The sequence below is a fragment of the Helicoverpa zea genome, chromosome 31, assembly GCF_022581195.2.
Source record: "Helicoverpa zea isolate HzStark_Cry1AcR chromosome 31, ilHelZeax1.1, whole genome shotgun sequence".
Taxonomy (NCBI): domain Eukaryota; kingdom Metazoa; phylum Arthropoda; class Insecta; order Lepidoptera; family Noctuidae; genus Helicoverpa; species Helicoverpa zea.
The window spans coordinates 15,675,280-15,685,881 of record NC_061482.1 but is presented as its reverse complement, the minus strand read 5'-3'; the positions used below and the strand labels follow the sequence as shown (position 1 = coordinate 15,685,881).

General features: G+C 35.4%; 1 long non-coding RNA gene across 1 annotated transcript; it reads left to right on the top strand.

The window, feature by feature from the left end:
• The first annotated feature begins 5,526 nt into the window (after positions 1–5,526).
• Positions 5,527–9,985, top strand: LOC124645446. The gene is made up of 4 exons (XR_006986230.1): positions 5,527–5,696; positions 5,776–7,724; positions 7,808–8,082; positions 8,177–9,985. It is a non-coding gene; the product is annotated as an uncharacterized LOC124645446 (long non-coding RNA).
• The last annotated feature ends 617 nt before the right edge of the window (positions 9,986–10,602 follow it).

Genomic DNA, 10,602 nt, shown 5'->3' with positions numbered 1-10,602 from the left:
CGGACAAACTTATTACTTATTATAATTTAATTATATTACCTTAATTAATTGAATTATTATCACAATTTACGGCATAATGAAATTTGAAAATACTTAATATATGTTTTAAATGTATTCAATGTTGTTTGTTTTTTTTTTCAATTTATGTAACCAGTGAAGGTTTTTTTTTAGGGCTATATGAGCCAGTATTATTGCACCCATGCCTTTACCAATAACGATGTATTATTTTTACAAGAACCATTAGCTGTTGACTTAAAGACTAGTATGAAATAAAGAGAAAAAGTACTGGAATATATTGCAAATAAACTAAATTTTATGCAGTCTATGCAGCAGCCAAAAGTAGTCATCGCTCAGGCTTTTTCAAACATAGACAGTAACTTTCTCTAGGGTCATATCTGCTCTCGTAGAAAAAATCATCTATATCGGTTCAGTCGTTCTTGCAGAAAAGCTGTGGATTATAAGAGTCGCCTATTTCCTTCCTCGGAGTTTTATGTAGTCTGTTTAGTAGCTTTGTTTTGAAAGTTTGACAAAGAGACACAGTTACTTTCGCATTTTTAGTATTAGTAAAGCAAATGATAAGTTTTGTCAATAATACTTATCGGAATTAGCTAGGTACTCATATTTAAACCCAGGATACAACTTCGAAATTCTCTTCCTAGTCTCTCAATAGTCAAATTAATTCATTTTTATTATAATATTATCCTGTTGGCACTGTGGAGTTATTCGACCTTCGAGGGAGAACACCAGACTACGAGAAGTGCTGTTGCTTCGTTGACTGCTTGCCAAATAAGTATCTATGTATGTAGGTGCCAAATAACACTCGAAACATCTCAACTATTCACAATACACCTAATATTAAGGATAGTCTGAAATAATATAGTTTTATACTTACAAATTATAAACTAACCCTTTTTCCGCGGTTCCAGTCGCGTCCCGTGGGAACTACTGCCCGGACCGGGATAAAATATAACCTATGAGACTCGGGAAGAGTAGCTTTCCGACAGTGATAGAATTTTTCAAATCGGTTCAACAGTTTCGGAGCTTTTACTGTAGATACAAACAAACAAAAAAATCCTTCTATTATTAAAACAAATAATCTTCTATATATTAGAAAAGATATTAGACAAGTTATTATAGTAATGGAAAGATTCTCTAAATCTTTTTTGTTCATTAGTTCGATTCTTCTCATCGTACTTTTGATGACCTTAACATGTACCTGATTGCTAACAAAATAAAATAGTACCACACTATAGGTACATGCAATATTTGGAACATTTTAATATATCTGACTGAATAGAATAGAAAATAGCACGAATTTTCAATTTTGTACGAATCGTTTTTAAACGAAAATAGTTTTAATAAACATGTTAAATATTGAAAGAGAAAATTCGTGCTAGGACCTCAATCTCACACCTATGTCATACGCTGTAATAAGATTATGGAAGTTTAGGCCCGTATAAATATATCCCATTCACGAAATTTGCGAGTTGGTACTTCAATATTTGTGAATACTGAAGTTACAGCTAACGTACATAGAAAACTGTTCACCATTCAAGACATGGTTTCCACCCCAAATTAAGTAATTTGGTACCCCACTGATACGACTTCGTTTGTCATCTGCACACGCTGAATGAGCGATCTACACTTATAGCTAATGCCATTCACTCTGGGAACTTCCTAGGCTAAAAAACAAATGAACGTTTTACGTAGGTACCTATAAGGCATCGTTCAGACCAAACGTATTGTCGGCCGCTGACTGTGAGCGCGCGTTACGCAGTTTATTGCTTTTCCATATATATTGAAATTGTCGTTCACACCGAACCGACTATACGCTATTACGTCGTCTGTTGTCGCTGACTCTCAGTGGCCGATTATTTTACTACGCGACTATGCACGGCGGACGCGGATTGGCTACGCGGACGCAGTTGCCGAATAGCGCCGCTCCGCCGCGCCCGCACCGCCGCGCGCCTCGGCCGCAATACACTCGAGAAACAAACTTCAATGAGGACAGACGTGACACGTGACACCTCGCGATGTTCGACACCGAAAAGTTTATTGCAGAAGTACATTCTAGAGAATGTATTTGGAATGCGAATTCAGAAGAATTTAGTGATAGAAACTTACGAAGATGCGCTTGGGAAGACATAGCATCTGTTATGTATGAAGATTGGGGGGTTCAAATACTGAGCTCTTTTATGTGTAGAATAGTCAGCCGCTCAGCGTACGCATCTAGTGTGAACCCACACGAGCCTATTCTTTTGTTCACACATGTAGCGCATCGTACGCTATAGCTTATTGTCGGCTTGGTGAGTACGCGTACTGCAGATTGAGTCGACGTTCACACTGGGGCAGACAGTGAGTATACTCACAGTCAGCGGCGGACAATACTTTTGGTGTGAACAATCCCTAAATAAATAACAGGTACAGGGTGATAGGTGCCACGCAGAGCGGCAGAGAGCAGTCGACAGCGGCGACAGCAAACCTGATGGTATGGGGAGTACGCCGACGGGCAGCTACCAGACTGTAAGGGAGCGTCTACACGGTGCAAGTAGCTTGCGCATGTTGAGGCGCAGGTTAAAAACATGCGGGTCCAGCGACTCGCGCATTTACCAAAGCTGAATATCGTGCTCTTGTCACTTGCGCACGTTAACTTGCTCCAGCTACATGCACCGTATAGATGCACCCTAATAACGTGTAGGTATTCTAAACAAAAATGACGTTACATGAAAAGAATCCTTATCGCGTCTAGGAGCAAATATTTCTCTCGTTTACTACAAAACGTTGCCTGTAGTTTTCTTAAAGGCGCGTCTTCTTAATCTTTATTATGATATCATCTAAATCGGTTCAGTCGTTTTCGATGTGCATGAAGCATGTACCTCTATTTCTATGTTTAATTCTTGTCTCTAGAAGATGGGGCCCTGAACTAGACATGATATAATTAAGTGCCTAGAAATGACATGGTTGCTATATAATATGTAAATGCATTGCAAAAAATGTTGGTAATTATTGGCCTTGGATGGTGAATAAGACACTAAAAATATGACAATAATAAATATTCATATGGGCCTGAAGACAGGGAATCGGCCAAGGAAATTTTAAGCCTTACCTTGATACTTTTAATTTGTAGGCATGTTTGTTAACCTGGCAAGTCTTACTGATTCAGGTTTCTCAAAATCTTAACGACTTCTGTCGATGTTGCAGGAGAAGTCAGAGACTACAGAGCTTTAAAAGTTCCTTGGCAGAGATCGAAATATATTTCACTTAGTTAAGATAGCTGCTGCACCAGATACCGTGGTGATTGAGGTTCTACATGAATGTTCCACAATTTTGTTTTCGTTTGACTTGCCTGGCCGGCCGGACAAACTTATCATAACTAATTGTTGAACATTCACGTTGGCCTCGACACCTGTATTCATCGTGGGAAGAGAAGATTACGTGTCATGTGCACTACGAAGAAGCATTCAACCTACCAATCCTTAGGACGAGGAACTTTTACGCATTAAAAGTTTGTCGGATTTGTCGCAAAAAATGCACTCACAAAGTCTTAATTTGTATGTATCAAAAAGAAATTTGTTCCGCGGCCTGGGGACAATAGCGCTTTGAAGGTCCATGATGTTACTTAAACACTTTTTGATCATGTGTGTTCAATGTGTGTCATGGTACAAAATAATTTTATCTTGAATCGTTAACAATGTATGTATTATAGAGCTTTAAAACTTCCTTCACTGAGATCAAACTATATTTAGATAGCTGCTGCACCAGATACCGTGGTGATTGAGGTTCTACATGAATGTTCCACAATTTTGTTTTCGTTTGACTTGCCTGGCCGGCCGGACAAACTTATCATAACTAATTGTTGAACATTCACGTTGGCCTCGACACCTGTATTCATCGTGGGAAGAGAAGAGATGGGAGAGGAACGAAATCTTGACGGATGTATCTTTTGCAGTTTATTTATTTATATTGAATGCGCATTTACTTACTGTATACACTAACTTGTAATTTACCTAATTCTCGTATGTCTTTATTAAATTACACTAGTCAACAGCATTTTCGTATCCAAGGTGAAACATATAAATTTTTGCAGATTATCTATCACAGAATCGAAGTCTAGAACACTGGACTGCTCTAGCACGTCTAGTTTTGGAGAAAAACCAATCTGAAAATGCCTAAAAACGCTTTTTTAACGATATTTAAAGCCATTTTTCTACAGACACAATTTTTTTTTTCGTATTTTCTAACTAAAGAATCATTTAGTACTGCTCTTCTCAATTCAAATCCAGTTACTTTACATCATTACGAGTTTTCTTTCTCAAGATATACCATTTTACATTTACGGTGTATTTTGTCCATACTAAAATGTCAATTAGTAATGCAAGGAAATTCGTACGACGTAGCTGAAAAAAAATATCACGAGAATGGAAACTCGTACTGATGTAAAGTAAACTTCACCTTGGATACAATAAAAAAGGAAAATGTTGCGTAGTGTTATTATTTCTATTTGTAAGTGTAAAACATTGGCCTCCCGTGGTGCATCTCACAGTGTGGTAGTGAAGGTTGATGTAAATAGTTAACAAATTCATGCATACTTCGATAAATACGAGCCGTTTCCAAGTATTATGCCCCAAATTATTGTAGACTATTTACGTTGATCTCTGCACCCTGACATCGCGGGAAGAGAAGACGGCGTGACGACTTAGTGGAAAATGTATGTGTAATTGTATTTCTGTGACCTAAAACAATGTCGTAGGTTCTAACTGCTTACCGTTAGGATGTTGTTATGAAAAGGAATCTTTGTTGTTCTTTTGATGCTTTTAAATAATTACTTGGTACCTTGTTTTGTTGTATGGTGTTTTAATTTGTCTTTTTCAGATAAATTTGCATTTTTTTGAATAGTTTTGTGTGTCGTTTGTTTTAAAATATGTACAGGTGTTCTACGGAAGATGTTGAAAGTAGATTAGCAAAGAACAGAGGTAGATCCAGCTGTCAGATTGTGGGCACATCTTTCCGACATACTTGAAAATCACATACACCATTAACTTAAGGTACTTGCGTCAACACAGTGGCCGCTACAGTAGATCCAAACTGGCGAAGAGGAGAAAAGTAATAGTGTTATGGACGAAAGTACTATCATACTCATCTGGATGGAAATTTTGCGCATTACTCAAGAATGAAGACCAAGCTAAAAACTACCAATTCAAAAGGTGAATGTAACACTGCCTTTGGATGTTTATTCTGGCTGACTTGCAAGAAAATGCACCGAATGTAAATAGGCAAATATTTAAAAATTTGTTTTGTTTCTATTTGCAAAACTGTTTTTAAATATGGAAGGTAATGTGTCCCGCTTGCACCTCTGGTAACTGAGGTAAATTAGAACATAATGCCGTTTCTTGAAAGCATTGCAGGTACAAGATGCGGCATTTTGTTGTAAAGAGGTTATTAGTTTGGTAATGAGGTGTCAAGCGGTCAAGGTATCATGCTATTAGTTCAAGTGCATTTTCTTGCAAGAGGTAGTGTTCCATTCCGGTCATCTCTGATGGCACATTTTTTTTTTCGGTTGGCGAGTATCCTGCGGCAGTCGGCTACTCCAGGTCAGCGCCTAAGCGTCATATACGAAGGCCGTTCTTCGTCAACTTCACAGAGGACGTTGTGGCGTAATAAGTAGCAGCTTCATGATCTTCTCAAATAAAGGCTTGGTAAGACTAAATGGTATAGAATTTGCTATAAAATAGGTACCATTCGATTTCGATTTTTAAAATGCGATTTTTGTTTCAGGTTTTATAAACATGGGTCGCATTATTGCCTAAAAGTCCAAACCCAAAAGTCTAATTTAATAAAAAAATCCAAAAACCCAAATTGTCCACTTGATTGATCGTTAAGGAGCTTCCCAATAAAGCATTAGAATATTGGACTTTCTTTGTCATCTTTTTTCCAGTTTGCATTTGTTTGCTTTATTTGCAATGGCTATTGGGTAAGTAGGTAAAGGTATTTACAAAGAAAGTAAGTATCGAGTTTTTCTCAAAAATCGGCTCGAAGTATTTTACCATTAAAAGTACATGGGTAAGTAAAGCATTGGTAAGTTGGTGTATTAACAATAAGATGCGAAGTAAATAATTGGTAATAGGTATATTATTAGGTTATATGTATATAAAAAATACATTGGTAAAGAATGGTAAGTAAAACATTGGTAAGTAGCCTATATTAAAAATACATTGGTAAGTAAATAATATAAATAAATAAGTTTATTTTTACGTCATGTAAATATGTACATATATTTCAGTAAATAAAATGTTGTTTTGACGATTTAAAAATAGTAAATAATTTGTAAGAGGTACAGTAAATAAGTGTTTTATAGCGGTAAGTCCCTTGGTAATTAGAAAACAAAGAAAAACCATTTATTCTACACACAATTACTATGACTTCAGGTAAAGATCTAATATGAACTTGTTTTGTATTACAGAGAGGTCAACAGGTGTCGAATACGACGAATCTATGCTAAGATTATTTCGATTTCTTGAGAAATTATCACTAAAACCACATAAAATAACCAAACTAAATAAGCCTAAAATTCGTTAAAATTATAAATGCTTTGTAAATTGTAAACTATGTTGGTATTGCTGTCGAAATGTTGTCATAGGAGATTGATGTTCTAGAACTGTTTATTTCGTTTGATGGTTACGATTATCGGGGTAAATGTATGAACGTTTTACACTTAACTAGCGACCCGCTCCGGCTTCGCACGGGATAACAGTATTTCCCCACTATTTAATGTATGTTATTATACATACAAACCTTCCTCTTTAATCACTCTATCAATTAAAAAAACCGCATGAAAATCGGTTGCGTAGTTTTAAAATTTTTGGAGTACAAAGGGACATAGGGACAGAAAAAGCGACTTTGTTTTATATTATGTAGTGATGTACCTACTCTGAATGAAATATGTAGTGTATATACCCACCATACTTAGTACCTAATCATTGCGTATCATTTGTGCCAAAAACTAATTGATTATCGAGCACACGCATCCCTCTACATAACCGTAATTGCAATTAATTTTTAGAGACTTGGAACTAAAAGCTTTAATATTTATGCGAGGGATTTTTTTATGTTTCAGGTTAATTTTATTGAAAACTATGCTCTGCGAATCTGTATTATCATTTAGCTAGAATTCTGAGAGATGAATCTTCAGATTAGGTACAGAAATATTGTAGTTTCCTGGAATTCTATCTAAAAGGCACTGTTGTTATATTTCTTAAGCGTTAATTTTGTTTATTTTTATCGTATTTGTAGAGGTAGGTTATGTAACACCATGGCGCACCAAGTTTAAAGGCACAAAAGACAAAGTACATACACAATTGGCATTGCTAAGTTTTATACTTAATATCCAATCTTTCGTGGCTCCGGTTTGGACCACTGTTCATTAAAAACAATTCCCGCGAAGAATCATCAAATCATCTTTATGAATAAAATATAGTTAGTTACATACAGATACAGAAACACGGTTTGAATTTATTGTATTTAGTGAGCAGTGGTGCAAAATTACTAGCATTTAAGCAAGCCGGCCCTTGCTTAAGTGCTGGTAATTTTGGTTTTATTTCATAAAGGTAATTTGGTTGGTATTTTATTAGATAGGGGCCCGAACTGGCAATCATTGAAGGGAAACGAAGTACCAATGGACGTGCTGGGTAACAACTGCTATTTGAATACATTGAAATTAATGGGAGGTGCGTACGCAGAAAACAAACCACAGTACATATAATTTTTTACAGACATTTCACGTACCTACTTATTTTTTTCTTGTTTTTAGGAATGCTTGCCTAAGCAAATGGAAGTCAGGCCTAAACACATCAGCGGGGCGCAGCAGGGCCAAGGTCTGCCGGAACTGCGGGATTGTTCGAAACAGTTACCGCGGCCCTGATACATAAAAGGCCTACGACGGAACACGACGGTTTTTAGTCAGTAAGAGTCTGACACTCCCTCACCGCTGCTAACCCAGCGGGAGGAGTCATTTGATGATTATTGACGTCGTTAAAAAAAGACCTAAACACATGAAAGCAATATCTAAACAAATGAATGCCTCAGGTAAATATTAACAACTTCTAAATAAACATTTGACACTCGATGTTACTTATTATGTATTTATATAGCTTTATCATCGTTGCTAATTTGTTCACAGCAATTCGGGACATCTATACTAAACATACCAATAAACTATATACAACACCTTTAAAATAACGAAAAATAAGAAAAAAATTGAATCAGGTAGAAAACCTCGTGACAGAGAAGCCAAATAAACTATGTTTATAACAAATTCCAAAAACGTTACAAATATAATGAAACATTAAGAAGAAAATGGAACATTTTTTGCGTGACTACGAAACCAAGAAAACTAAGTTACAAAGTGTGCTGGTAAAGGACAAAACATTATATTATAAGTACGTACCTATCACAGAAGCTGAAACGATACCAATTTACCAATGTATTTTTCATTTATATTTTTATTTATGAATTTGATTAGATAATTACTTATTTTGTTATCTATAATTATCAGTAGGTTTGACATTCTCGGCTTTATGTTGATTTTGTTAGAGGTATATAGCCCGAACCTTTTGATTGTACATTGAAGTTATAAAACGTTAATTTCTGTGGTTCTTCTGTCGACAACGTTCTCTAACATTATTAATTACGGTTTAAATTATATTTATTTGACTATACTTATAAATAATAGTTATATGTAGCTATACACAAACTTGAAAAAAAATCCTATTCCATGGACTCTATGGAATATGGTTTTAATGACATAGACTAAATGGGTCAAAATGTACTTTAATTCAAGAAATGATGAGCTCGAGATTCGTTCTATATTAGGTACCTACGGGTCAAAAAATATTTTTTATAAAGGTTTTTACACTTAGACATAAAAAAAGAGTTAGTTGCACCATTTAACTATAACCCCGCACCCTTATACTTACTTCCGTAAAAATACGTAAGCAACTTCTGTAATTGAAAAAAGTTTTATCAAATTACTATAAGCGACCTACGAAGGGGTTATGAATTCTTAAATATATAAGTTATATAATTACTTAAGCTACTTACGTGAGTAAAAGTTACAAGTTTGGTCAAATGGATCATTTGACAACCGAAAATTTTCTGTTATCGTTGTAGTTTAATGGTGCTAACCATCGTAATATTTTTTATATTTTACACTGTTAAAATTTTTGATGAATAGTTAACATAATAGGGGTCTTGTGTACCATACAAGTGATTACTTATACACGACTCCTGGCCAAGTTTTAGCCCTTTGGCGACTTGTATAGGGCGACTGGTAATTCATCACCGATACTTGAACACATCTCATCGGAGAAATGAAATTAATTATGCCTAACAAGTAATTTCAGGTACAGAAAGTTGTTTGCTATGGTGATTAAGGTATAAAAAAAAATTAATGGGGAAAAAAATGTTTATAATCATGAGTAGAATCACGTTTTCAAATACCGGTCATTAATTACCAGTTTTATTTGTTTTTGTATGTTTATATATATATTTAGATTAACTACGCTCTGATAATGCTGCGCGCAGACTGTGATTGAACATATATTTTGAAAAATATATAAACTTTTGACTGATGTTTAGAAGTTGTTACAAAGTAAAGATATTTTTGATACTGATGTATTTTTATGTTCGTTTTTAATATAAAACAGACCGTTTTAAGGGACGGCATCTACATGTGATTTATATGTAATCATCACCTGCCTAGCCCTTTTGCTAAGCAGCTCGTGTTCGATGACGATATTTTTAAATATACCTACATTTTTGATATTGATGTTTTTTAACCCCTTTTTAGTAAGCACGAAGTAAAGTTAATTCAAGAAAAATGAATGGTTATTCCTCTCTTATTCCTTGGTGTAACTTTATCAGTGTTTATTAATAAGAGGGCAAGTGTATGTGAAAAGTTAATTTTACACAATAAATAATGTTATTTACAGCTCTTGTTATAAATTAAATTCACACCTTTACGATAATCCCTTACCGGAATCAGGTAAGCAGCCTTCTATTGATTTTCCATATACGTTCCCGTGCACTAATTAATTCATATATTTTCAGGCAAGACTGCTAACGCAGACGTACCAACGTTATGACCAATAAATGCACACTACAAGATTATAAAAGTGGATAGCCAAGATGACACCCTCCTGACTCCCGACAGAAATTAACTAATTGGTTTTAGAGGTTGGTATTATTTCTTTTTTTATATAAAATTTCCCGGCTTAACATTAACCGCTTGTAAATATTGAGGCAAAGCTAACTTTCTTAAACTTTAAATGTGTTTTTAGGCTAGACTGAAGATCGTGCAGCAATTCACTTTGGTTTTCAGCGGGTACCCTGATTACGTCGGTATGGGGTTGCCCAATGAATTATCCCTCCGACTAATCAGGCTTCCCGCTTTATACCTCAATTCATCGACTGGTGACGCCATCACCAGAAAGAAAGCTACCTCAGACGTACTGGTGTTGTTAATCCCACTATAAGATAAGAGTGGATAGCCAAGATGACTACCCCCTGACTCCCAATGGAAGAGGAGTAATATATTTCATTATTGAG